The sequence below is a fragment of the Lepus europaeus genome, chromosome 2, assembly GCF_033115175.1.
Source record: "Lepus europaeus isolate LE1 chromosome 2, mLepTim1.pri, whole genome shotgun sequence".
Lineage (NCBI taxonomy): Eukaryota > Metazoa > Chordata > Mammalia > Lagomorpha > Leporidae > Lepus > Lepus europaeus.
The window spans coordinates 102,771,135-102,798,239 of NC_084828.1; the positions used below are offsets into that span (position 1 = coordinate 102,771,135).

The window sequence follows — 27,105 nt, forward strand, 5'->3', positions numbered from 1 at the left end:
AATGCTCACCACAGTCAGGGCTGGAGCAGGCTGAAGCCAGGATCCAGGCACACCCATATGGGTCTCCCAAGTGGATGGAGTCATCATCTGCTGCCTCCCAGGATGAACATTAGCAGGAAGATGGATCGCAAGTGGAAGTGGGACTTGATCCCAGGCACACAGAAATGAAATATGGGTGTTCCAAGAGGTAACTTAACCCACTGTGCCATTACACCTGCCCCCAGGGGCTGCAATTCTTACTCTAAAGGAATTTATATTCTGTGGGGAGAGAGGAAAATGAGACAATCATTCAGACATCCTGCTACCATTCACTGAACATCTACCATGAAAAACAATGTGATAAATAATGTATATAAAATGTACATTTACAAATACTGTGCAAGGTAGGTATTGTTCTCAGTTAACAAATAAAGAGATTAAGTGTTTAACTGATGAAGTAAATTGCTCATAGTCTCACAGTTTCTGAGCAAACTGGAGCTCCAGCTGCCCTCCTCTTGCATCTGAGTCAGCCTCATCCAGGGCCCAGAACTGGCAAAAGGCAACGTGGCTTTGTTCTACATTTCCCATGTATAGTCAAGAGCACCAGGAGTTCATGTTCATGCATTAACCCTGACATCGGCCACTATTTTATGTATTTATTTATTTATCTATTTATTTATTGCCAGGCAGAGTTAGACAGTGAGAGAGAGACAGAGAGAAAGGTCCTCCCTCCGTTGGCTTACTCGCCCAATGGCCACCATGGCCGGCACTGTGCGATCTGAAGCCAGGAGCCAGGTACTTCTTCCCGGTCTCCCATGGGGGTGCAGGGACCCAAGCACCTGCGCCATTCTCTGCTGCCCTCCCGGGCTACAGCAGAGAGCTGGACTGGAAGAGGAGAAACCGGGACTAGGACCCGGAGCCCCAACCGGGACTAGAACCCGGGGTGCCGGCGCCACAGGGGTTAGGATCAGCTAAGTAACCACGGCACCGGCCAACACTGGCCACTATTAACATCAGATCACAAATAAAGTTATTTCCATCTTTGAAATTGGAAATATCTGCTAAATGTCTCGTGGGAGAATCAATTCATTCAATCAAAGACTTAGTATTTTAATCATTCTATACCGAAAAGCTCCTCAGCTCTCAGAACCTTTGGCAAATCATTGTTTAAAATACAGCTGTAGAATAACAAGATGTGTAAAAAAGGTTTATTTTACCATTCTAAAAGAAGTTATCTATTTTTAAAAAGACATTAACTCTTTAAAATGTTGAAAATAATTGCACTTAACTGTGCAATGTGTTTAGTCTAAAATGTTAAACAGCAGAAAAAATTCTCGGCTGGCGCCGTGGCTTAACAGGCTAATCCTCTGCCTTGCGGTGCCGGCACCCCGGGTTCTAGTCTTGGTCAGGGCGCCGGACTCTATCCCGGTTGCCCCTCTTCCAGGCCAGCTCTCTGCTATGGCCTGGGAAGGCAGTGGAGGATGGCCCAAGTCCTTGGGTCCTGCACCCGCAAGGGAGACCAGGAGAGGCACCTGGCTCCTGGCTTCGGATCAGCGAGATGCGCCGTCCACAGCAGCCATTGGAGGGTGAACCAGCGGCAAAAAAGGAAGACCTTTCTCTCTGTCTGTCTCTCTCACTGTCACTCTGCCTGTCAAAAAAAAAAAAAAAAAACAGCAGATAAAATTCTAACCTAAGTTTTACTGCAAATGTCTAATAAGTTATATAATAGACTGTAATCATTGACTAAGCAAAATTGAGGACCTAATTAATTATACATTGATGATGATATATATATTATATGTAACATAATATATGTGCCAAATGTATGTTATATATGAATATATATGTATTTGATTTGAGTGAAACGAATTAAACATCTACTTTCTTCTCTAAAGTGTTCATCCTTGACTGAATTAATGGAAAACTAAATTTACATTCCATATTTCTTGACCTATGTAAATTCAACTTACATGTTTTAGCTAAAAATGGTAAAGCCAATGAGATCACCATGTGGGAATGGTCTTGGAATTAAGTCTTCAGAAGTTCATTACCTGGGGACAGGGTAGTTTAGCCTAGTCAGAGTACACCGTTGTCCCACATCCGAGTTCTTGGGTTTGATCCCTGGTTCCGCACATGATTCGGTTTTCCTCCTACTGTGGACCCTGGAAGGCAGTAGTGATGCTAACGGAGTTCCTGTCACCTAGATTGAGTCCCAGCACCCAGATTGGGCTGAACCTCTCAGCTACTGCTGACATTTGGGAGTGAATCAGAAGGTGAGAGTTTTCTCTCTTTCTCTCTCTCTCAAAGAAATAAAAAATAATATTTTAAATGTTTTAAAAAGAAGTCCATTGCCTTCAGTGCTTAAGGTAGCAGCAGCAGGAGGTAGTTTTAGCCAGAGTTTCATTGCCTTGAAGGAGTCACATAACCAGCCACACCCTATTTCCTGTATATTCCTGAATGTAAAAAATACCCAGTAAACCAAACACAAAGAGCACATTACACTAAATTTTCTGTGTACAAAATCAGCTCTCCTGAAAGTTAAGGGGAAAGGTTTCCATGCATTGTTCCCAGTGGCAAAAAGGATTCTGTTTAGAAGTAAATAAAGATGAAATTTGGTCCATTCATCTCTTTTCATGCACATCCAAATTCAAGAAACTCATAAAACACATTTGATCAGTTTTTTGCTTTGAACAGATATACGCACATATATAGAATTCTTCAAAATGTGCTCATTGTCTATTGACTTCCTTGTTAGGTTGGGCCTGGCACAAGTGCTGTGATGGGGGACCGTAATTTAGCTGGCTTCCTTTGGCCAAGCCTTGCACCCTGGCACAGGGCTGGCTGTGGGGGAGGGGGAAAGATCCTGATGGGTCCACACAGCCTGGGCATAAAGGACTTAGCTGTGTTGACGAAGGCTTTCTATGGCCTGGCTCTCAAGAGTGAGAAAGAAGAAGGAGATAGTGTAGAAAAAAATATGGCTTTCTAATGGGAATAAATATATCCACGTACCCTCTGCTAGGCCCTTTGTGTGCACAGATCTGAGGCCAGAGTTGGAGCCACTGCACTTGTGCTTTGCTAGAGCGAGTGGGATGCGGTATGGCATGCCTGCTCAGCAGTGTGCGCTTCGCAGCAAGAGGACTTTCCATGATCCTTCTGACTCTCAAAGAGCATGACCTTATTTGTCTGCTAAAAATATGGCCTCAAATAAGTTCCTGGTCAACACTATTTTGTGACTCTAATGGCAAAAATATTCAATAATTTGCTGTCTTCCTCCCTCCTTGTAGTCATCTTTCCCCCTCTTGATCCTAATTTCTGCCAGACCTAGAATCCCAGGATGTTAGAAAGTGAAGGATCCTTTGAGATCAAATCCACTAGCCTTTTGCTTTCCTCGTGAGAGAACTGAGGCCTCTTTGTGCTTTCTGCTCCACTTAATTCTTCTGATATCTGCTCACATTTTTGCATCATTCAAAAGCTTCTGGAAAATATGAACTAGAAAAATTTGCTCACTGAAAACTTTGCTCTGTGTAACCTCCAATCAAAACTAAGGAGTATGAGAGTAGAAAGAAAATGAGAAACATGCATGCGTTGAGAACTTAAAGCACTGTTGACATTCATTTTATTATTTACGTGTCATACAAACCTTTTATTTCATTAGTTAAAAATTTCTTTGCAAGTATGGTCTGTGCTTTTAAAATTATCTTTCAATCTACATGAAACATAGCACAGTACCATGAATGCCCAGGAGTTTAATAAATATTGTTTGAGGATGATGAGCTGGTCTCTGCCTGGCCTACCAGCAGTATCCCACATAATCGTCCCAGACAGATCAGAATCTATCCTATTTATAACGACCTCCAGGGAGCGAGAATCTAAACCTTCTTCTCTAACTCATTTTGGTGTCTAATAAGCCTGAGTGTCAGCTGCAAGATCCATCCCAAGAAAGTAACATTTAGGAAGGTTGCATGGAAATGCTGGACTCTCCCCAGGAGGCACTGGAGCCAATCGCTTGAATTACTTCTGAGCTACCCTGCAGCGGGGGTGGTAAGTGGGGAAGCCAAGGCAGGCTGAAGGGGAGGGCAGTCCTAGGAGAAAACAAAAGGACAGAGAACAGGTATCTTTTCTCTTCAGGGGAAGTGGGGCTGCGCACACTTGCTGACAGTACTGTCCAGTGTTAATCGGATTTCAGATGGGGAGTAGCTGGGGGAGAGCTCTGTGACAGGAGAAGGCAAGTCTGCTATTGGCTACCCAGCTTTTCCCACCCCTCCCTGGAGCAGTTCCTCTGTGAGGATCAAATTGCTGCTTCCTATTTCCCCTTCCTACTCCAGGGACATCAGGGTTAGTTACAGCTAACTAACAGAAAAAGAATCCGCATGCTGTAGCCATATAGCAAGTGATCTGAATAATACTTTTTTGCAGTCTGTGTGTGTGTGTACACTCCTTGTGCACATGTGTAATGAGGTTTGGAGGGTGGAAGGTTCAGAGTTAAGATGACAGGAGGTGAAGAAAGGAAGGTTTAATAGGAAGCTACAATCCTTTAAAGGGCAGAACAGAGGGTTCCATTCAAGGGATCTAGATTAAGGCTGAAAAGCAGAGCAAATGTCTAGAGAAACTGCAAATTCAGTGAAAACCCAGGAGAGGGAGGAAGGCAGAATCAGAGGGAGAATGAGCATCGAAGTGGGGAAGTGCAGGTCAGAAAAAGTGGGGTTGTTGGGATATTTGCACAGCAAGGGATGGAACAGAGCTTGGGAAGTAGGCCTCAGTCCTCTGATCAGGCCACCTGTCAGGGCTACGTCCTGCCCTGGGCTTTGAACAGCAGTAGGACCCTGTGACCAGGGGGCCTTGGCAAAGGGAAGGCAGATAGGTGGCAGGGCCTCTCTGTTGAGGGCTTGGGATGAGATGCAACTAAGTGCAGTAAGTATTGCTGGATAGGTTAGAGGAGGAGATCAGATGGGAAAAAAACAAAGCAAGCTTCTTGAGCCCTGATTATTTGGAAGACAGAACATGGTCGGCATGATCGGGAATCTTGCTTTGGGGTAGCTGAGAGCAGGACAGGGTGGGGCCCCCACGGTCAGTACAGGGGACTGAAACCTCACTCATGAGCCAGTAGTCACTTAGGAGAATCTAGGTCACTTACAATACCTGGTCCACCATGTCCCAGCGCTTCTTTCTCAAGGTGCCTTCAAACAAAAGCAGCACTTGATTGGGGAACCATGTATTTACAAACCTAAACTGACACAAGAAACCCTGGTGGCATTAAGAGCTTGGAGAAGAAGAGTGGGCAGAAGCAAGTAAGTCATAAATAGCCACATGTGAGCCTTCTAAAGTGTGTCACTCCTTGAAATAGAACAAAGGGTCCATGTGCTTGTCCCATCCCTGTTTCCTGTTAGCTTCCACAAGTCATTTACTATAGCTCTGTAGGAACCTCATGTTATTTTGCTGAAATTGCAAATGATTTATTTTATGAATGCTGAATCACAGGGCTATGGTGGAAAAAAATAACCTCCACACAAAAGAAACCAATCCTTAAACTCTATTTTTGTTCCTCATGTGTGTGTATGTGTGTGTGTGCATGTGTGCATGTTGCTTTAGATGTATGTTCCATAAATCAGTATTTAAAAATGTTTTAATAATTTATTTATTTGAGGAAGAGAGAGAGAGAGAGAGAGAGAGAGAGAGAGAGAGAGAGAGAGAGAGGCAGCCAGGAATGCAATCCAGGTCTCCCTTGTAAGTGGCAGGAACTCATTAACTTGAGCCATAACCTTTGACTCCCAGGGTCTGCATTAGCAGGAAGCTAGAGTCCAGAGCCAGAGATGGTAGCCAACATATATATAAAACATCTTCTAGGCCAAATGGCTGTCCCTCAGTATTTTCTTTATAGCACAGGGTTCGAGAAGCTTTTAAGACAAAAACCTGAGTTCAAATCCAAAGCTGGCCAGAGTCCTAAATACTATTCCTGCTTTTCTTGGCATTTTCAAACTTCCCTGGGATATCTCCGTAAAAAAATAATGAAATGATATTTACTAAACCTTGTGGTTAAAGTGTGCCTCTTGTAAACTTTTGCCCCTATGTTATTATGTACCTGTTTCAGATTAGATCAAGCTGGGGCAGCTCACTTAAGGTGTTTACCAAATTCAAGCCTGAACTGTCTGTGGCAATTCCGGGATTTCTTTACAACCCTACTATCTCAAATGTTTCCCCTATAAATCAAGGGTATGTATTTTTTTCTTAAGGAAAAAAAAAAAAAAACTTGTCTATTGACTTTGGAAAACAACCATTTACCATGTGTTGATGTAAGCATAAGAAATTGCTAGGGTGTGGGGATGGATCCTTTTTTTTACTAATATTCTAATCTCCCATCTCTTTTTTTTTTTTTTTTTTGGACAGGCAGAGTGGACAGTGAGAGAGAGAGAGAGAGACAGAGAGAAAGGTCTTCCTTTGCCGTTGGTTCACCCTCCAATGAGAAGATGGATGCATTTTATAATCCTCTTCAAAAAGCACCTCTTTACAATTCTACCTTGCTGCAATGATTGGTGGAACTCATGGGCCTGGAGGCTGGCTGGAGTGAGGGATGAGGAGAGTCTGAGTTACATTCCCTAAATGTAGTGCTCAATGTTTAAGAGTTCTTCACAACTTCTGTCTTACCTTAAAACTCCATAACATCTCTTTGTCATGGCATAAAATTAGCTCCTCACCTCCACCACAATATTCCTTGAATAAACAGACTCTTCAGAGCAATAGATCATATTTAACCAATAACTTTGTTTACCATGATCCTATAAATTTATCAGATGGAGTTTTGTTTACTTATCAGTTTGGAATCATGCTTATGCACTGGTTAGTAATCTTTTTTACTTTTGTCAATTTTGAAAGTAGTAAATTTACATCTAGCATTCTAAAAGATTCCAAATGAAAAGGTAATCTGATGCAGTTGGATATTATAGTCACGGGAGCTCACCTTGAATGCTTACTTTGTGCCTTGTGCAAACTAATAAAATAGGCGCAATCTTTGCCATCAAGAAGCTCATGGTCTAGTGGATAAGACAGATACACATCAAGTAATCAGACAAATGCATGCAAAATGGCAGCTGCGGGGGATTGTGCTCCAAGCACAGGGAGAGGGTGGGGGCCTGATAAAAAAAAGACATTATAAGTAACAGGGTTGAGCTGGTCCAATGGTCTGGAAAGTCTTCCCAAGGAAGTGGTGCTTGAACTGAGAACTGAAGGAGGGACAAGAATGTGGGGCTAACTAGGGGAAGGGAGAGCGTGTTCCAGGCAGTGGCTACTCCAGTGGCAAAGGCATGATGGAGGGAGGGAGCGTGGTGCATTTGGGAGAAATTGGAAGTAGCTCAGCATAGCTGTTTCACAGAGCCAGGGTAGGGGGGGGGGGGACACATGATGAGACTGCAGGGTGAGAACCCACAACACCCCATGGGCCTTTGGAGGAACTAAGGCAGTAGAGGTCTTTAAGCTGCTTTGTGTGTTTGGAAAGGAAGTTAGAAGATGAGCAGGAAGAGTAATCAAGAGGTTCCTGCATATGGGAGATCTTGCTGCTGAACTTCATTTCCAAATTGACAGATTTCTAGGCATTTCATAGGATTTTTTGTAATGTACTAATTTTTTTGTATTTGTTTTCATTTTTATTTGAAAAGCAGAGATCAGAAAAAGCTCTTCAGTCTGCTGGTTCACTCCTCACAAGTCCATAACTACTGAGGATGGGGCAGGCAAAAGCCAGGAGCCTGGCTCTCAATCCAGGGACCCAAGTATTGAGCCATCATCTGCTGCCTCCCAAGGTGTGCATTAGTTAGGAAGGTGGAATGGAAGGCACTCAGATATGGGATGTGGGCATCCCAAGCAACATCTTAAGCATTGTGCCAACTGCCCACCCTCATTCATAGCATTTAAAAGAGCATTAAGATGAAATTTTTTTTCAGAACTTTCAAGTATTAATTTACCTACACTACTCCAAGTAAATAATTATTTATGATTTAAACCTTCACAGACTGTCTCTCCTCTCTCTCTCTCTCCCATCCTCATGGGAGACCTGGATGAAGCTCCTGGCTCTTGGCTTTGGCCTGGCCCTGTCCCAGCTATTGCAGCCATTTGGGAGAACAAACCAGCAGATGGAAGATATTTCTCTGTCTTTCTGTAATTCTGCCTTTTAAATAAATAAATAAATAAATCTAGAAAATCTCCACAGAACTTAATCCTAAAATTTATTGTGCGGTAATTCTCTTGTTAAAGTTTGAATTCTAGTACGTATGGCCTTGGTTACTACAGGAATCCTTATCAGGGAGATTTCCATGGGCCGCCAGGCATGGGACAGTGCTGTGGGTTTAGCAGGTGCTTCCCAGGATGCCTTAGGCAAGCTCTAGGGAATAGGTGAAATTGTTCCCAAGACCTTCCTGCCCCAGCCAGTGGCACATTCCAGAACTCTAAGCCTCTAAACCAAAGCATTGCCACTGAGTGTCTCAATCCTCCTCTCCTCTTTTCTCTCCTCAGATTTCTCTGTCTTGCTTTCTACCAATAACTTTCCCCTGTAGACTATTATAAGTAATCTTCCTCTGTCCTTTCTTAATGATTTATTTATTTGTTTGAAAGCCAAAGTTACACAGAAAGGGAGGGAGGGAGGGAGGGACAAGGAGAGAAAGAGAGATTCCATCTGCTGGTTTACCTCCAAGATGGCCACAACAGTTGTCAGGGTCTCTCAGGAGGGTAGCAGGGACCCAAGCACTTAGGCCATCCTCAGTGCTTTTTCCAGGCCATTAGGAGACAGTTGGATCGGAAGTGGGATTCATGTGCAATGCTGGCATCACTAAAAGTGGCTTTACCTGTTCTGCTATAACACTGGCCTTACAAATAGTCTCTCTCACACATTAACTGACATGAAAAGTATTGGGGGGCTGGTGCTGTAGTATTGTGGGTTAAGTTGCCATCTACAATGCCAACATCCCATACGTGTGCCAGTTCAAGTCCCAGCAGCTCCACTTCTGATCCAGCTCACTGCTGATGTGCCTGTGAAAGCAGCAGAGGATGGCCCAAGTGTTTGGGCCCCTGCACCTTCATGGGAGACCCGGGAGAAGCTCCTAGCTCCCAGCTTCAGCCTGGCGCAGAGCTGGCCGTTGCAGCTATTTGGGGAGTGAACCAGTGAATGGAAGATCTCTCTCCCACTCTCCCTCTCTCCCTCTGTATCCCCCTCTCCATCTCTATGTGACTCTGAGTTTCAAATAAAATAAAATAAATCTTAAAAAAAATTGGAAGATTCTAACTTCTGTTAATTTTAGGTATATAAGAAAGGGTTTTATAAGCTCCCGCTCCTCCCCCCACCTCTGTGACTTAAAGCCATGCCTTTGTGTTACTTAGAAATAGATCTGCTGGTTAACAGTTTCCCATTCAAGGTGGTAGAGAAGACTGGTGCTGGCCATGGGGTGGATAGTTTGGGACAGATGGTAGGGCAATGAACTTATCTTAATAACAAGGTGCATAAAGTTGCTTGTTTTCACAGCTGTGCTTCTTCCTTGCAAAGCTGGGCTCTTTAAAGGAGACATTAGTACTGAGAGTCAAGTTTTCTAACAGGTACAATTTCTTCTTGCTAAGGGCAAAGACACTGAGATCTTCCAATTGTGGGCACTGAGAGGGAAAGGCTGTTACTCCATTTTCCCTGGAATAGAGTAATGCAGAGTTTCATTGCTTGGCAATATTGTCTTGGGCATCAGTTCCCAAATGGAATGTGGCATGAAACATAATTCTTGCAGACTGCTCATGTGTGCAGCTGTGCATGGCATAAGAATCCCCAGAGCAAACCTTCGGGTTGCCAAACAGAGTTAGTCCTAAAGTAGCCCCATGGAACATACCTCAAGTTTCATGAAGCATCGCCACATCACCCTTTTCCTCGTTTGAGTGCCTCTCTCTCTCCTAGGGAGGCCCTAATTGGAGGTAAATGGCCAAGCCTGGAGAGGAGCACAGGATCAGGCTCAGGCAGAATGGGGAGGTTTACAGATCATGTCTCCTGTGCAGGATTCAGTGAACTATCACCTACAACCCCAGCCTAGCTGTCACAGGCCTCTGCACAGGACTGTGGTTGAGGGGAAGAAGAACAAAACAAACAGCATGGCCTGCAAAGCTGGCGGTAGTTCCTGCCTGATCCTTTCCAGTGAAAGTTGCTGACCTTAGCTTCAGAGCCTTCCCTTCTCCCTTTCTTTGCCTTCTTTCCTCTTCAACCCCTCTTCTTCCACTTTAGAAAGGAGCCCCCACTCCCAACCCTCACCACTGGGTTTATTTATTCAACAATTCAAGCTAATCCTCCCATCCAAAGGCAAACACTCTGGCCTGACTGCTTTTTCCCAGCTAGTAAGATGGGCTGCTTTTCCAATTCTTCCTCTCCCGGAATCACCTCCCACCACCCCCACGTGCAAACCCTGCTTCCACTATGGGGCCAAGGCATGGAGCCACCTCCCCCCAGGCTGAGGACACCCCAGTTCTTATTGCCTGGGGTAAGCATTTATATCAGACAGGAGGCAAAGAAGACCCAGGCAGGGCCTTCTGTATTGTATTAGTCTTGAGACAGCCTAACATTAAAGAGAAAAGAAATGTATTTAGCTCACTATTTTGGAGGCTGAAAGGTCAAAATTGGGAGGCCTCAGTGGTTCACTGCTGGTGATGGCCTGTATTCGTCAGTTCCTTGTCCTTGTAACACAGTGCCTGAAAGAAGCCACTTATGAAGGAAAGAGGTTTGCACGGGCTCACTGTTTTGAAGGTTCACAGAGCATGACTGGGCAGGGCCTATTGTTAAGTTGGAGGAAGGCAGTGGTGGAGAGTGTGCAGAGCAATGATCACAGAGCTAACCAGGAAGGAGATTGGGAGCAGCTGGGACTGACAGTGTTGATAACCAAGGCCTTCACAAGAAATGCTTTCTGAAGGACTGCCCCTGATGACCTAAGGACCTTCCACTAGCCTATCTCCTAAATACTGTGATAGGGACTGGCACTGTGGTATGGTGGGTTAAACCGCCACTTGTGACGCCTGTATCCCCTATCAGAGTGCTGCTTTAAACCCCAGCTACTTTGCTCCCTGTCCAGCTCTCTGCTAATGTGCTAATATGAGAAGGCAGCAGAAAATTGCCACCCATGTGTTCCTGGCTCCGGGCTTTAGCCTGGCCCAGTCCTAGCCATTGTAGACGTTTGGGGAGCGAACCAGTGGATGGAAGATCTTTCTTTCTCTCTCAATCTCTCTCTCTCTCTATTTCTTTGTCTCGCCCTCTCTTCACCTCTGCCTTTCAAATAAATCTTTAAAAAATTAATTTAAAAAATAAGCATGTAATTGGATTAAGTTTTTAACCTCTTAGTACCATTAACTGGGATTTAAACCTAAATGTCCACATAAGTTTGAGAGCCACATCCTATTCAAACTTTAGCAGGGCCTGATAACAGGTGACATCATAATGGCAAGAGCAAGTTTGAGAGGAAGTGATCACATCATCAGACAGGACTCCAGAAAATCGCTCAGGGGTCATGCATAGGCTTTTCTAACAATGTGCTCCTGTGAGAACTGAGAGCTATCTTAGTAACTTCGGAAGGGAGCTCTCCCAATGACCTTCGACTTCTCACTTGAACTCACCTCTTAAGGGTTCCATACCCTTTCCCAACATCACCACATTAAGGATCAGGCCTCCAGCATATGAATCCAGGGGTACAAACCAGATCCAGCTCATCCCAAGTATCCTTTGCAGGCACAGAAGAAAGGTCTGCTCCTTGGAACCTCCCCGGGTTATGACACCTAGGGGCATGAGAAGCCACAGGACCTCTGGGCTCAGCATGACAACCCACAGTGCTCCCTGCCCACCAGCCCCTCACAGGTCTCTCTGCTTTGTCTGGCATGGATGTATTACTGTGTGGAGCAGTGATTAAAGGCATGAACTCACTCACCGAGAAAAAAATGCATTTCTGATGTTGAGAAGCTAGGGGACCTGGTCCCTTAATCAGCAGTGGTTCTGTTTCCTCTTCTGGAGAGAGGGCATAATAATAGTCCAGCTTCACCAGGCTGCATTGAAGATTAAATGAGTTGATCTGCATAAAATTGTTTTGAACAGGCCCCACCACATGGCAAAGAATAAAGTGCTAGTTTCACTAGTGTTTGATGTTCTGAGGTTAGGCCATGTCATGGCCGGTGCTGGCTCAGGTGTCCATTGCTCTAAGCTCTGATAGCTCAAGGTGAAGTCTACTCTCAATCATAAGCCAGGCCACCTCCACGGGGTCTGCAACACTGTGAAATAGGTGAAATGTGTTCAAGAGGTCCCTGACCTCCCTTATGCTTTATGTCTTTTACTGTACATCATGACCCAAAGCATCAGGCATTTATGTGGAAGTTATGATCTGATTTCCAAATATGTCAAGTGGTGCACACAACAGCCCTGTGAAATAACATGCACGGCAGTTATCTAGAAATACTGAGTGGAGGAGGGATATGAACTGGGAGGCTGCCAGTCAGCAGAAAGATCTGGTTTGGTGATATCTGCCATTCTCCACTCTGATTGGTGGGTGGCCCCGCAGAACTGGTTGGTAAGGGTGTTGAATATCCACGCTGGCTGCAGCAATGTAGTTAATGTGAACCCTATTTTATCAACAAGGAAACTGAGTTTCTGAGCCATTTGAAACCTTGTTTATGAATCCACAACAGTGAAGGAACAGCTGGTGTCCAGAACCCAGCTTCTCTGGTCTCTAATCAAGCCCTGTGGCTAGCATATTTATTACTACATATATATACATATACATATATAATCAAATGTGTTATGTTCGATTACAATCATAAACTGAGTCCTGGCATACACAGTCCCTACGGGTTGTTGCTCCCAGAAGGCTCGCACCATCACAGGGCTGCCTGTGAAGAACAGGAGCTCCCAGGCCTCAGCAGGAATTCTCTGCAGTCTTTGCAGTGTCTCCCTTTCCTCAAAGGGCAGGTGACTTACCACGTTATAGGAAGAAAATGAGAGAGCACAAGGTGCCCAGCCACCTTCCCTCCCTTTTATGGTGGGGCCTAAACTCATGACCCAGTTTCTCTGATCATTTTCTCCTGTGGGAAAGGGCTGCAACTGTTCCCTTTTGCTTGTGGGGGGAGGGATATATTTAATGGAAGGAAATATTAGGAGGCTGAGTTGGTCACATATCTCAGCCTTGATCTATAAATAAATAAATAAACTAAAAGATCAAGAAATAAAACAAGGGGCCGGCGCTGTGGCATGGTGGGTAAAGCTGCTGCTTGCAGTGCCTGCATCCCATACGGGCACTGCTTTGAGTTCTGGCTACTCCACTTCTGATCCAGCTCTCTTCTATGGCCTGGGAAAACAGTAGAAGATGGCCCATGTACTTGGGTCCCTGTACCCCTGTGGGAGACCCAGAAGAAACTCTTGGCTCCTGGCTTCGGAACTGCCCAGCTCCAGCTGTTGTGACCATCTGGGGAGTGAACCAGTGGATGGAAGACCTCTGTCTGTCTGTCTCTCTCTCTGCCTCTCTGTAACTCTGCCTTTCAAATAAATAAATAAATATTTTTATAAATAAATATTTTTTTAATAAATAAAGCAAAAGCATTTTATCGGGGCTGGCGCTGCGGTGCAGTGGATTAATGCCCTGGCCTCAAGCGCCAGCATCCCATATGGACGCCTGTTCGAGTCCCAGCTGCTCCAATTTCAATCCGGCTCTCTGCTATGGCCTGGGAAAGCAGTGGAAGATGGCCCAAGTCCTTGGGCCCCTGCGCCCATGTGGGAGACCTGGAAGAAGCTCCTGGCTCCTGGCTTTGGATAGGCGCAGCTCCAGCCATTGCGGCCAATTGGGGAGTGAACCATCGGATAGAAGACCTCTCTCTCTCCCTTTCTCTTTCTCTCTCTCTCTCTCTCTCTCTCTCTCTCTCTCTCTGCCTCGCCTCTCTCTGTGTAACTCTGACTTTCAAATAAATAAATCTTTATTAAAAAAAAACATTTTACCAAGTACGAACACAACTTACCAAACTATGTTCCATAGAATGTTAACTTTGCAAAAGTTTCAAAGGTATGTCTTTTAAAAATGGCTCCTGGGGCTGACATTGTGGCACACTGAAATAAGCTACCACCTGTGATGCCTGCATCCCATATGAGGTCCAGTCCCTGGCAGCTCCAGTTTTTTTTTTTTTTTTTTAAAGATTAATTAATTTATTTGAGAGGCAGTTACACACACACACACACAGAGAGAGAGAGAGAGAGAGAGAGAGAGAGGTCTTGCAACCGCTGGTTTACTCCCCAATTGGCCGCAACGGCCAGAGTTGTGCCAATCCGAAGCCAGGAGCCAGGTGCTTGTTCCCAGTCTCCCACATGGGTGCAAAAGCCCAAGGACTTGGGCTATCTTCTACTGCTTTCCCAGGCCATACTCCCCAGATGGTCACAACAGCTGGAGCTGGGCAGTTCCGAAGCCAGGAGCCAAGAGTTTCTTCTGGGTCTCCCACAGGGGTACAGGGACCCAAGTACATGGGCCATCTTCTACTGTTTTCCCAGGCCATAGCAGAGCTGGATTGGAATTGGAGCAGCTGGGACTCAAACCAGTGTCCAAATGGGATGCCAGCACTGCAGGTGGTGGCTTTTCCTGCTAAGCCACAGCGCCCGCCTCTGTTCCACTTCTGATCCAGCTCCTGCTAAAGCACTTGGGAGGGCAGCATGCTGCCCACATGGGAGATCTGGATGGAGTTCCAGGCTCCTGGCTTCAGCTTGGCCCAGCCCTGCCTACTGCAGACATTTGGGGAATGAACCAGTGAATGGAAGATTCTCTCTCTCTCTCTCTCTCTCTTTCTCTCCCCCTCTCTCTCTAATTCTGCCTTTCAAATAAATGAATAAAAAATAAAAAACAAGAAAGGTATCTATAGGTTTATAGGATGTTCATATTACAAGGTTTCTCAGGCTTCAATATGCAACCAAGGACTGCACATCCCTAGAAGGTGAATCTAACATGGGCCACCTCCCAAACTTTAGTATTGAACTTCTTTGCTTACAGACCATGTGCCCATCATGAGAGGAACAGAGTTTGGCAAATGCTGACAAAAATAAACGATAGCAGTTAGAAAGGCCACTACCTGATTAAAAGGCAACCCTCTTAGAAAGTGCAGTCTGCTCTCTTCCTCATGGCTGTATCAAAAATGTGTAAGTGTGTGCTGGAACTGCCAAGCACGGATGGGAGCACATGTATGGCTCATGCTGTTCCCATCAGCAGGGAAGAATAAAATGAAAATCATTTGGCATAAAATGAAGTAGTGTACGTTAATTGAGTTCAGGCATGTGTGTCAGCAATCTTATAGGAGGGGTGCAAGTTCAAATCACCTGGAAGAATGAGTGCAACCAGAATCTGTGAACATGAACTGTGGCAATACCATTCCCTTTGAGGGCAAGCATTCTGAGTTCCCATTGGCTGGCAGTAAGGAGGCCTCATCAGGACTTTGTGCCTTACCAGGTTAAGCTGCCTGCCACCTGCAGCACCAGCAGCTCATGTGGGTATGGATTTGAGTCCTGGTTGCTCCATTTCCAATTCAGCTCCCTGCTGATGCACCTGGGAAGGAAGCAGAAGAAGGCCCTAGTTCTTGGGTTCCTGTACCTAACTTCATCCAGGTCTCCCTGGCTTCCACTTGGCCCAGTCCTGGATGTTGTGGCCATTTGGGGAGTAAACCAGGAAGATAGAAACTCTATCTCTTTCTGTAACTCGCCTTTCAAATAAATAAATATTTAAAAAATATAAAAACAATTAAACCATAGTACTGCTATTTTTATTTATGTTTAGAAGTATTTGAGCATATTTGTGTTTGGAATTTTAACCATTTGTAATTTTTAGGATAATTTGACAGTTTAGAATGCCTAACAGGTTTTCTTTGTGATATCTATTTAAAACATCTATATGAGAACTGTAACCAATTTAGAAATGCGATTTTAAGTGAAAAGATATGAAAATTTTATTAAACCTATAAACATTTTTGTAATGTTTCAAGACAATTGTGGGTTCGTCTCATTTTATTATAAGTTTATTATATTTATGAAGATTACTTAACTATTTGTGATTCTTTTGTTTGTTGAGCAAATGAAGTATTTTAAGAAGCTTGAATACATTAAATGTATAAATGCAGTTTAATAATTCAAGAGAATTTAATTAACTAAATTGTAAACATTCCTTTAAAGGGGAGAATTAGATTTGCAACTTGCAATTCAAAGCTTAAAAGAGGTTTGCAAATATGCAATGAATGAAACTGAATCAGCGTACATTGTCTTCTCTGCTCACAAAACATGTCTTCAAGAATACACCACACCCAAATTGCCATGTGATGGCAGGGCGGGTGGTGAGAGGAAGGGGGCGAGTGCAGCGGATTTCCCTTTAGTCATCAGCACATACACTGATCGTAGCGAAGGGAGCAAGAGAAAGAATACAATTTATTGATTACGACTGTGTCTGCATTCAGTAAACATACAAGATTCAAATCTAGTGAGTGTGGGCCATGGACATGTGATGCAGGTGCAGTTCCTCCCCTCACTCAGTTGCCATCCTTGTTGCATTCTGCATTTCTCTGTCCTTCTGACTCACTAAAGCACTTTTTAGCAAACTCTTGTATTTTCCTGCCTTGACCTGCTTGTTTCACCAAGTGGAAAAGCAGACATTGAACTCACACAGTCCTGAGTTCAAATCCTTGTTTCGCCACTTAGAGCATGACCTTAAACAAATGATTTGTTTTATTTCAGTTTCTTCATAAATCCAACTGAGATAATATTATTTACCTGTCATAGATGACATGCTTGTGTTTTACTAAAATTTCTATGTTGACATCTTTACCCCCAGTGGTAAGGTTTTAGGTGGTGAAGACTTTGAGGAGATTAATTCAGTCATGAGTGTTAAGTCCTCATGATGAGATGAATCTGCCCTAGGTTGAGACTGGAGGGAGCTTCTTCCTTCTCTCTCTCTGTTCTCTGCCATGTGAGGACACAGCAAGGAAGCAGTCACTTGCAAACTAGGCCAAGGGCCCTCCCAAGAACCTGAGCATGCTGCCTTCCAGATTTCAGGCTTCCAAGCATGCCCAACATGGAGGCACAGATGTTGGCTGTCTAAGCCAGCTGGTCTATGGTGTTTTTGTTCAGCAGGCCAAACTAAAACATTCCCTTTTCAGGTTGTTGAGAAAATTAAGACAGTAAGCAAAAAATACCTTCAACAGCATTTGGCAACATCCCTGATCCATGGCAGCAATTAATATCATCTATTGTTTCAATCAATGTTCTTGTGGTTAGAGTGGCAGCTTCTATTGACCTGTGATGACACATGCTTAGTCCTTTGACTGTATGGAGAGCAGAGGAGCCCTGGTTATAAACACAAAAACAAACATAAATCACCTGGGGCCAGAGTTCATCAGAGGGAAAGGACTCAACCATTCGTTTCTTTACCTCACTTTCTAGTTGCTTGTATCTAGGTCCATGATTCCAAATATCATTACTGCAAACAACTCCTGATTTTCCCTCACAAACTTGCTTGTCTTCGTTTTTACCATCTCAGTTAATGGCAACTCCAATCTTTTTTGTTTGGTCTAAAACCTTGGAATACTCTTGGAATTTTTTTACCCTAATGTGCCACAAAATGTATCCCAATACTCTCCTTTAAAACGTACAGAGTCTAACTTTTTCTAACCATCTCCTGCCACCATCACCCAAGCCACCATCCCCTCATTGTGATTTTAGTAAGAGCCCTCTATGTAGGCATGGCCCCTCCCAGTGTTGAACTATTGCAGTTGGTCCTCTGCATAGGAGGCAATCAACTCACTTCTCTGCTCAAAACCTTCCAATGGCTTCCCATGTCACACAAAGGAAAAGTCTCTTAACATCTGGTCACTTGTCCCTTTCCCGCCATTCCATGGCCAACTTCATACAAGACACTTTATATCATTTTTATTTCACAGACGCAGTATTCTTGCTTTTACCTCTATTCTTTTGTACTTAATATTCCCTCTGTATGGAATATTCCTTTTTATGACTTTTGCACACTCCCCCCACTTCATTTAGCTTTTTTGCTCATACATCGTCCTTACTTGCTGACTCCTCTAAACTACCTATCTAAAAAACATATGAGGTTATTTCAAAAAGTTCATGTAATGTGGAACTAAAAGATTTGTTTATTTGGAGCTGGGCATTTGGCCTGGCAGAGAAGACACAGACAGGGTTGGGACCCTGGTGTTCCATATTGGAATGCCTGGGTTCCAGTGTTTGGTGTGCTCCTGACTGCAGCTTCTTGCCAAACTGCATCCTGGGAGGCGGCAGTGATGGCCCACGTAGTTGGGCCTCTGTCACCCATGGGGGAGACCTGGAATGAGATCTTGGCTCCTGGGTTTGGCCTGGCACCCCTACAATTGTGGGAATTTCAGGGAGTGAACCAGTGAATGGGATCCCTTTGTCTCTTTGCCTCTCAAATAAACAAAGAAAAAAGATGTTATTTTACAGAAAAACCTTTTTGAAATCCATGCAGTTTTTTTTTTTTTTTATAATAGACATTTTCCCTGAGCTTTCTGAAGTTTCCTTATGTAAATCCATCCATCTTCCCAACTTTATTTAAGCTTGATTATCATTAACCTGCTTTACTAGCCGCTAGGTGTGGTCCTAGGACCAAGATCTGGCCAATTGCATATGAATGGAAATTATAAATGTAATTACCTGAGAGAAAGCATAGCCTATTTACTGCTTTATTCTGACCCAATGGCTGGAGTTTGGATGTGATGGCAGGAGCTGGGAAAGCCATCATAGGCCACCAGATGGAAAACGTGTGCTGAGATGGCAGATCAATCTGCAACTTTGACACCTAACTCAGGAATGCTTGCATTTGAATGCCAGTGACACAACAGAATAAACTTTTATCTTGTTTAAGCCATTTTTGCATTACCTTTGTGATAGAAGTTATACAGGCATCAAGTATTTGAAAGTGCTTCTATCTGCATTCTACCAGATATGAGACTGGAATAAAAATTCCATGAGCAATCAGGACTGTTTGGTTCATTGGTAAGGCTTCCCGAACAGTGCATGGCACATTAAGCATTCAATAAGTATTTGTTGAATGAATTAATGGCAAAACCGTCAACAAACACAAGGCCTTGAGAGCTGCACTAAGCCAGTGTAAGGCTGGTCAATATCAGTGAGTGATTGGTAGGGAAATATGCCGGGTGTCTGGTTGGCTTTCTGTCCTCACAGGATCACAAACATGGGATACAACCTGCTATTGCCATTATCTGAGAAGCATAAATACTTGTAAGATGGTTGTGTGTTTCCTTTGTAATTTAAATGAAGGCTCCCAAGTAAAGCTCATTGTTGTAATGGAATTGGGTCACAGAGGCATGGAAAACTGTGACAAGGTTCACACTAATGGGAAAAGGTCACAAGCAGCATGCTAAGCACAGATGGAGAAAAAGAGCCCCATGTGCTGAGATCTTGAGATGTGTGTCCGAGATGTGTCAGTCCGGATGGCAGAAGCAGATAGCTGGAAGAACTGCAAACAAAGACTCACACAAGTTAAGTCAAAATGAAACAGAAACATATCACAGGGTATCAGCAAGATGCCTGGGGGTAAATGTTCCAGACATAAAGCCACTGCGTTCAAGGGTGAGTAAAGAATATAAAATGAGTTATAGCACCGGGATAGTATTTTTGATATCAAATATCTTTTTCATGCTATTAAGTTTGTTTTGAGTACTTTAATTATATAGATCTCCTAATGTCAACAACTTAAAACCTCATGGTGGTTTTAAAAAGTATATATATAGTAATGAAATCCTATAGGCCTGGGATTAAACCACTTTAAAATGTTCTATTTCTTGAGTGATGAAAGTGGCAAAGGTTTAGACCATCTTGCCATACCATACTCCCTAGGTGTAACTTTACTGAAATTAAACAAGTAAGGATTTGTTTAATCATTTAAAAATATACTCTTAAATGTAACTTCTGGTAACAGTTACTGGTATGAGGTTTCTCTTTAAGTAATTAGCTAGAAAGTTCAAGAGAACTTTCTTAACAACATGTCCCTTTGCTTCAGAATTTCTTAATAATGTGATTCTTCCTTCTAGAAACATATTAACATTTATAGTCAATGCATAATGTCAGTTTTTAGATTAGGACAAAGCACTAAAAATTAGTAACAATTGTTCTTTGTCCTTATGTAACCCAGTGGGCCTAATTATTGCTTGAATTTTAGGACAGCCTCTGATCCCTATACGCTCTGGAATGGCTAGAGGATGAAGTAGCAACACATGGGGCCTTGGTGTGGTGGCCATTTATCTGAGTACTTAATGTTGGAGTCACACTGTTTCAGATGGTTCTAGAATATAGAAATCAGAGTGAGCAAAATATTGTCTATAAGGCCTTCTCACTTTTCAGTGCCCATTTTCTCCTGGGTAAGTGTGTTGGGTCTCTTCAGTGAGTGTGATTTAAGGCCAGTGGGTTAGGTATACTTCCCTGGAACTAGTTTATGGTACCAGTCCCCAACATGTTTTTTTTTTTTTTTAATTATTATTATGATAGTCAAATGAAGTAATTAATGTCTCATGGAAATACCTTATAAACTACAGGGCTGCAAACAAATGTGTGGATTAGAATCATTGTGACAAGGCTCAACTAATACTGAGCAACTGCTGGAGCAGCTTGGTATAGTCAAGAACTTCAGACTGAACCCATGACTATGAACCAGAAAGAGACTGGGGACTCCCTCCTGTAGTGAGGGCCAGGGGGCATTCAGGGGGAGGAGTCTGGGCCCCCTGGTTTAGAGCTGATCTGTTAAGCAATGGTCTGACTGGGAAATCCTTATTCACTGGAAGAGCAATTTGATTTTACAGTAGCTGCTGGCTGGAGGAAACCCATCCATACGCTGTAATATGAAACTCAGGAAACAACCTAGGCCCACAGATTTGTTTCACAGGGTGGCTCAGATAATGAGTCCTAATTGTACTGGAATTATTACTTACTGAACAGAGGATTATGTTTACTGACACATGAGGGTACCTCAAAAAATTCATGGAAAATGGAATCAAGTTTGGTGCCAAAATTTTGAAATCTTTGCCCATGAAGTGTCTTCAAAAAGTTAATATTGAGTGCCTAGGTTCAAGTCTTGGCTCTGTTTCCAATTCTAGCTTCCTGCTCAAGTGCACCCTCGGAGACTGCAGGTGAGGGCTCAAGTACTTGGGTACCTGCCTCACCCACGAGAGACCTGGATTGAGATCCATGTTCCAGGCTTACTGTGGGCATTTGGGGAGTGAACCAGTGGATGGAAGATCTCTGTTTTTCTCTCTCTCTCTTTGCCTTTCAAGTAAGATGTAAATAAAATTTGTAGAGGTTTGTGGAAATGTATTTATGAAAGACTGTGTTGATTTTAATTTTTTTGCACTGAACTTACCCCTTTACAAAAAAATCAATTTATTTATTAATTTGAAAGCCAGAGTGACAGAGAGAGAACAGAGAACTTCGTTTGCTGATTCACTCCCCAAATGGCCATAACAGCCAGGGCAGGGTCAGGAAAAAGCCAAGAGCCTGGAATTCCATTGAGGTCTCCCACATAGGATGATGTGGGCCTAAGCACTTGAGTCTTCCCATGTGCATTACCCAGGAGCTAGGTCAGAAGTGAGCAGCTACAACTGACCCAGCACTCTGATGCGAGATGCTGGTGTGATAAGCGGCAGCTTAACCCACTGTGCTACATTGCCAGCTCCTAAACTTATCTTTTAATTCTATTTCCCCTACAAACTTCTTTTAAAAAAATCAATCCAGTAGTTTTTTTTTTTTTTTCTTTTACTTTCATTTTATTTGAAAGGTAGAGAGCCAGACGATTCTATCCACTGGAGTGCTTTCAATAGCCAAGGATGGGTCAGGCCAAAGCCCGGAGCCAAGAACTCAACCTGGCATTTCCAAGTACCTAACTGAGCCATCATCACCTGCTGCCTCCCAGGTGTGTATTAGTAGGAAGCTAGACTGAACATGAAGGAGCCGGGATTCAACTCCGGCACTCGGATGAGGGATGCAGGTGAACCAAGTGACCACTGAGCTTCAGTGCTAAATGCCCCACCACAAACTTTTTGAAGGTATCCTTTTATCTGTCATTAATCAACTCCCAAAAGATTAAAAAAAATAAATAGGAAGATACTATACTTTCATTGCTTCAGAAACAATCTTTGAAAAGCTGATGTTGGGGGCTGGCACTGTGGCGCAGCGGGTTTCAAAGCCCTGGCCTGAGGTGCTGGCATCCTATGTGGGTGCTGGTTCTGGTCCTGGCTGTTCCTCTTCCAATCCAGCTCTCTGCTATGGCCTCGGATAGCAGCAGAAGATGGCCCAAGTCCTTGGACTCCTGCACCTGTGTGGAAGATCTGGAAGAAGCTCTTGGCTCCTAGTTTCGGATCGGCGCAGCTCCAGCCGTTGTGGCCACTGGGGAGTGAACCAGCGGATGGAAGACCTCTCTCTCTGTCTCTACTTCTAACTCTTTCAAATAAATAAATCTTAAAAAAAAACAAAAAAAAACAAAAACATGATGTCAGTCTCAGGTTAAATAAAAAGAAAACCCGCAGCTTTAGAACCCTGCTGAATCGTAAAACTCACTTTGTGCTGTTCCCACGTACACTCAGCATAATATTTTGGAAACTTGCAGTTATCAAAATTCCCATCAGGTGACATTGTTTAATATTCCCTTTCACGAATGAAAATTGCTCCACGGCCACATCACCAATACACTGTGAATTCTCTGTGGGGCGGTTGGAAGGCAGTTTCCAATTCCACTCCCTTTCCTCCGACGGGTTTCCTGTGCCTGGCCGCCTGTGTCCTTGACCAAAGGCCTCTGGCTGCTCCCCGCAGCAAGGGCTCACCAGGGGAGAGACCTTGACCTTCGCCAGAAAAGCACCTGACTCATCACGGAGCCTATGAGGCCACCCGGAGTCCACACTGGTCAAAGTGACTTCAAATACTACTTTGTGCGTGTGGGGAAGGAGGGAGAGAGACAGAAATATTTAGCTCTGATACTGAGAGGAAAAGACTGTGGCTTTCAAAAGACTACACCTATTTCCAAATACTGAGATGAAATTATGAAAACAGAATCCTCCCCCCCCCCCCAGGCGGTTGCAAAAATATTATTTTACTTTGAAGGCAGTAATACTGGAGCATAACAAAAAAGTTTGAAGTCTTTTTTTTTTTTTTTAACATCACTAGGGTGGTTGCTTTTCATGTCCTCGGCTTATACTGAGGTCTAAGAGCACCTCCCAGGCCTGTTTTCTCAGAGTCTCTGAAAGATGAACACCACGCTGGCTTTCATAGCGGCGAGGTGCCTCCCTTTTCAAAAAGAGCCCGCCGCACTCCCTGCCTCCATGCTATTATCGCGGTATCAGCCGCCTCAGTTCCAGTTCGATCGCCGCCTCTGATGCGCCACAGCACACACGCACCGAGTGCGCGCAGGGCCTGAACTTGCACCGTGCAGGCTGCGGTGGAGGCACAGATTTAGTAAACACCGGGCAGCGTGATTCTATACTCGTGCAATGCGAGCTGATGGACCCAACCTCTGCCACGGGCCCACCAGATGATCAATACCACCATGTGCTTGACTCCCAGGCCACTTGGGCACAGCCACTGCCATCACAGCCCTGTGCTTCGTGCCAGAAACCCCTCCCGGTGTGCGTCTGTGCGCTCTGCAGAGCCCGCGCTCCGGATTCCGCTCGGAAAACCGCTTCTCACAGCTTAGAGCCCCTGTCCAGGTACGCTGCCCAGAAACAGACGCACTGACGCACACAAAGGTGTGCGCCCGAGCGAGCCCTTCCTCAGCTAAGGTCCGCACGAGGCCTGCGCCGCGCTGCCGCACATGCCCACCGCGTGCGCGCCCCGGCCCCGCCGCGCGGCCTCCACCCGGCGGCCCTCAGCCGAGCCGAGCGCGGCGTGGGGGCGGGGCGGGGCCGCCCGCGCCCGGAGGCGCCTCCGAGCGCCCGCGGGGCCGGCTTTCTTTTTTAAAAGAATGCGCCGCGCTCGCCCAGCCCCCAGCGCCGCCGCCGCCGCCGAGAGCCGGGAGGGAGAGGAGCGCGGCCCGCGGACGCCCCCCCGCCCCCCAGCGCCGCTTCCCCGCGCCCCTCCCCCCGGCCCCTCCCCCGCGCGCCCGCCCGCCCGCCCGCCCGGCGCAGGCCGCTCGGGTTTGTTTTGCTGCGCGGCCGCCGCCGCCGCCGCCGCCGCCGCCGCGGGCCTCGCGAGCTCATTTGTGCCTGGCTGGTCCCCATTCCTCTCTCCCCAGTGTTGAGTGTCTGAGCCGTTGGCTGCTCCGAACCGTTTGGCTCTTTCCCTTAGTAACAGCTTTTACCTTCTGCCTCAATTCCTCTCCCCGCTCGCGCCCTTCCCCCGCGCGCCGCCTCCCCCCGCCGCCGGCCGCGTGCGCCCCCGCCCCTCCCCCCGCGGCGGGAGCACCTCCGCTCGCCACCTGGGGACCCGCGCCGCGCTCCCCGCCCCCGCCCGCCGGCGCCCATCCCCCGCGCCCCGCGCTCGCCGGGGTTATAATTGCCTCTCACCCCCCGGAGGGGTTATTTTGGGGGTGGTTGGAGGCGGTGGCGGCGGCGGCGGCGGCGGCGGCGGCGGCGGCGGCGACGAGGGGAGTTTCCTTGTGCCTCCATTCCCGGGAGGGGGGGAGCGGCGTTGGAGGCCACCGTTTCCAGGTAAGCGCCGGGGGCCCGACCCCTGAGTGGGGGCGGCCGCGGGCCGGGCGGGGGGCCGCGGGCCGGAGGCGGCCGGGGGGCGCCGGGCCGCGGGGGGATGGGCGCTGGGGGGAACATGCGTTTTTCCACTGGGCCCTTGGGGGAGCTGGGGCTCGGGTGGGGGAGGGGAGGGAGGGCATTTAGGGTGCCCCATCCCCCCGCCTTGGCTCCCTCGGGCGCCTTGGAAATGCTCACGTGCCTGCCCACCCCCCCACCCTCTCTGGGTCTCGGGGGGGGGATCCTCACCCTAATTATGTTGTCGTTGGCCCCGAAAATGGGCACCCGGGCCTGCTGGCCCCTTCCCCCTCCGTGCACCGACACCCCCTTTTTGTGTGTATGTGTGTGTGTATGTGTGTGTGTATGTATGTGTGTGTGCGCGCGCCGGGTGGGGGGAGGCTTTGAGGAAAGAATTTGCAGCAAATTGAATCAAGGAGCCATCATGAGGCCGACTCCTTTATAGCCTATTTTTAGCCGAGGAGACGGCTCCTCTCGGTGCACGCGATTTTTGTGAGGCAGCCCAGGCAGCCATGGGAAGCGGCTCCCCCGGGCGGGCGCGGCCCGAGCCCCCGGCCGGCGTGCGGGGGGCTGCGGACGGTCGTTGGGGCCGCGCGTCCGGGGCGGGGGCGCCGGCGGCTGGGGGAGGGGCGGGCGGCCGCAGGGCCTCGCTCCGGGACGCGGTGGTTGGTCACTTGGTGCTTCCCACCGGCGGCGGGAGCTGTGTGGTGGAGCCCCTTTGAAGTTGGGTTCAGAAGTGTAGAATTGGCAAAGTTGTTGCCAGCTTCCTGGTAAGTTTCGGGTGGCACCGAGTGCCAGTGTTTTCTGACAGTGGAGAGGCCACGTTGTGAGAGGGTGGTTTCTCGGGAACTTCCTCTTTGCAGGCGAGGTCGGTTTTTTTTTTTTTTTTTTTTGAACAGAAAACAAGACTTTTTCTTGAAGTGAAATATTAATCTTCACGGTGGCAGCCCGAGGGAAGCCATGCGTGTGGTAACGTGTTCGGCGTTTTTTTGGAAGTTCCTAATTTGGTGAAGCGGGCATCGCCTTGCAGTGGCGACCGGGATTCAGTTCAGCCTGTGAAAATGGTGTGTTTCATGGAAAACTTGGGTCGTCGTGGCTTTAAAAAAAAAAATGCTCTCTTTGTTAGGTTATCCGACAATTGGTAAAAATAATGGGTGAGTCTGAGAGAGAAGTGTTGCAGCCTAGTTAAAAGTCGGATTTTCTCGGCGGCTGGAGTTTGCTTGAGATCTTACTTGGACTGTGCAGGACCCAGAGGTTAAGAGTTTTAGTACCTATGCGCTTTGCAGTCGAGTTAGGGAAGTTTACTACTGTTGGCTTTCTTGTTTTCCAAACAAGAACCTTATGCTCATCTAAACATCTTGTTAATAAAATATGGTGGGTTATTTTTAGTTCTAGGTTTTTAGACTGGAGGCTCCTTCCCCTCCCCCTCCATCATTAAGTAATCATCTTCCTCCTCCTTTTTTTTTTTTTTTTTTTTCCTGAAGAGCCCTCCTCCAGTTTGGAGACCATAAGGGCCTCGTGGTGTTTTTAGCCTCTTAGCCTAAAACAACTTGAAGTAAATATCCTGGTTACACGGTGAAGACAGTGAGTGACTTTTTTTGGGGGGGGTTTCGCAATGTGATTCATTTTTCATTTTTTGTTAAATGAGACCCATGTTACACTGGTGTATTTTAGTAATCTTGACTTTCTGGAACTGCGTGTTCTCACCGTTTTAATAAGTTTATAGTCTGGAGAAGTAGGGCAGCTTTGTCTCCATGAAAACATCGTGAATGTTGGATTGTATCATGGGAGTTGATGGCAAGCTTCCCAAATTGTCATTGAGAGTTCTAGAAATAGTTAGCACTTACCTATGGGGGAGGGGCAGCAGAAAGAAAATAGGCTTGAGAGCCATTAGGCATGTGATGTGTGTTTATACTTTTTGCTCATAAATGGAGTTTTTCCTGCTTGTTTGGAGTCTCAATTTTTTGTTTTGAGTTTTGCTGGCCTGTGATGTATGTAATTGCAATCATTAGAGTTACAAGTAAGTGCCAATTTTTTTTCCCCCGTTTGAAGTAGTTAGAATCAGTCCTGTGTAGGAGAAAGTACTACACTCTATGGGGGATGAAAACAATATGTGCATGGAAAAAGTTTTTCTTCTTGTGAGAATGGACTCAAGTGGCTTGTTAGTGTCTTAAAAATTGTTGCCAAGCTCACCGGCAGTTTGTAAGACATTTTCTTTTAACAGATGTCAGCTTTGGTTATTAACATGGGAGACGCTGGTGGTAAATGGAGTGGCCCCTTGTGGAGATGGTATTTTTGCATCGGTTGCATCATGGAAGTGTTAAAAACATTTTAATAATTTTTTACATAGGTCCAGGAATCTCTTTGATATTGGGTTCTCAACACCTAATTAAG

At 45.8% G+C, this 27,105-nt stretch overlaps 1 protein-coding gene across 7 annotated transcripts in view; it reads left to right on the plus strand.

The window, feature by feature from the left end:
* Positions 1-23,693: 23,693 nt before the first annotated feature.
* Positions 23,694-27,105, plus strand: part of TBL1XR1 (TBL1X/Y related 1) — a 182,632-nt gene continuing 179,220 nt past the window's right edge. For 2 of the 7 annotated variants that reach the window (XM_062211640.1, XM_062211670.1), the window contains exon 1: positions 25,363-25,481. The gene's annotated coding sequence lies outside the window, so the exon portion shown is untranslated. Of the gene's footprint in view, positions 23,719-24,469; positions 24,658-25,362; positions 25,482-25,677; positions 25,776-27,105 lie in introns of those variants that run through there. The other 5 variants (XM_062211667.1, XM_062211671.1, XM_062211650.1 and 2 more) reach the window with 5 other exon arrangements.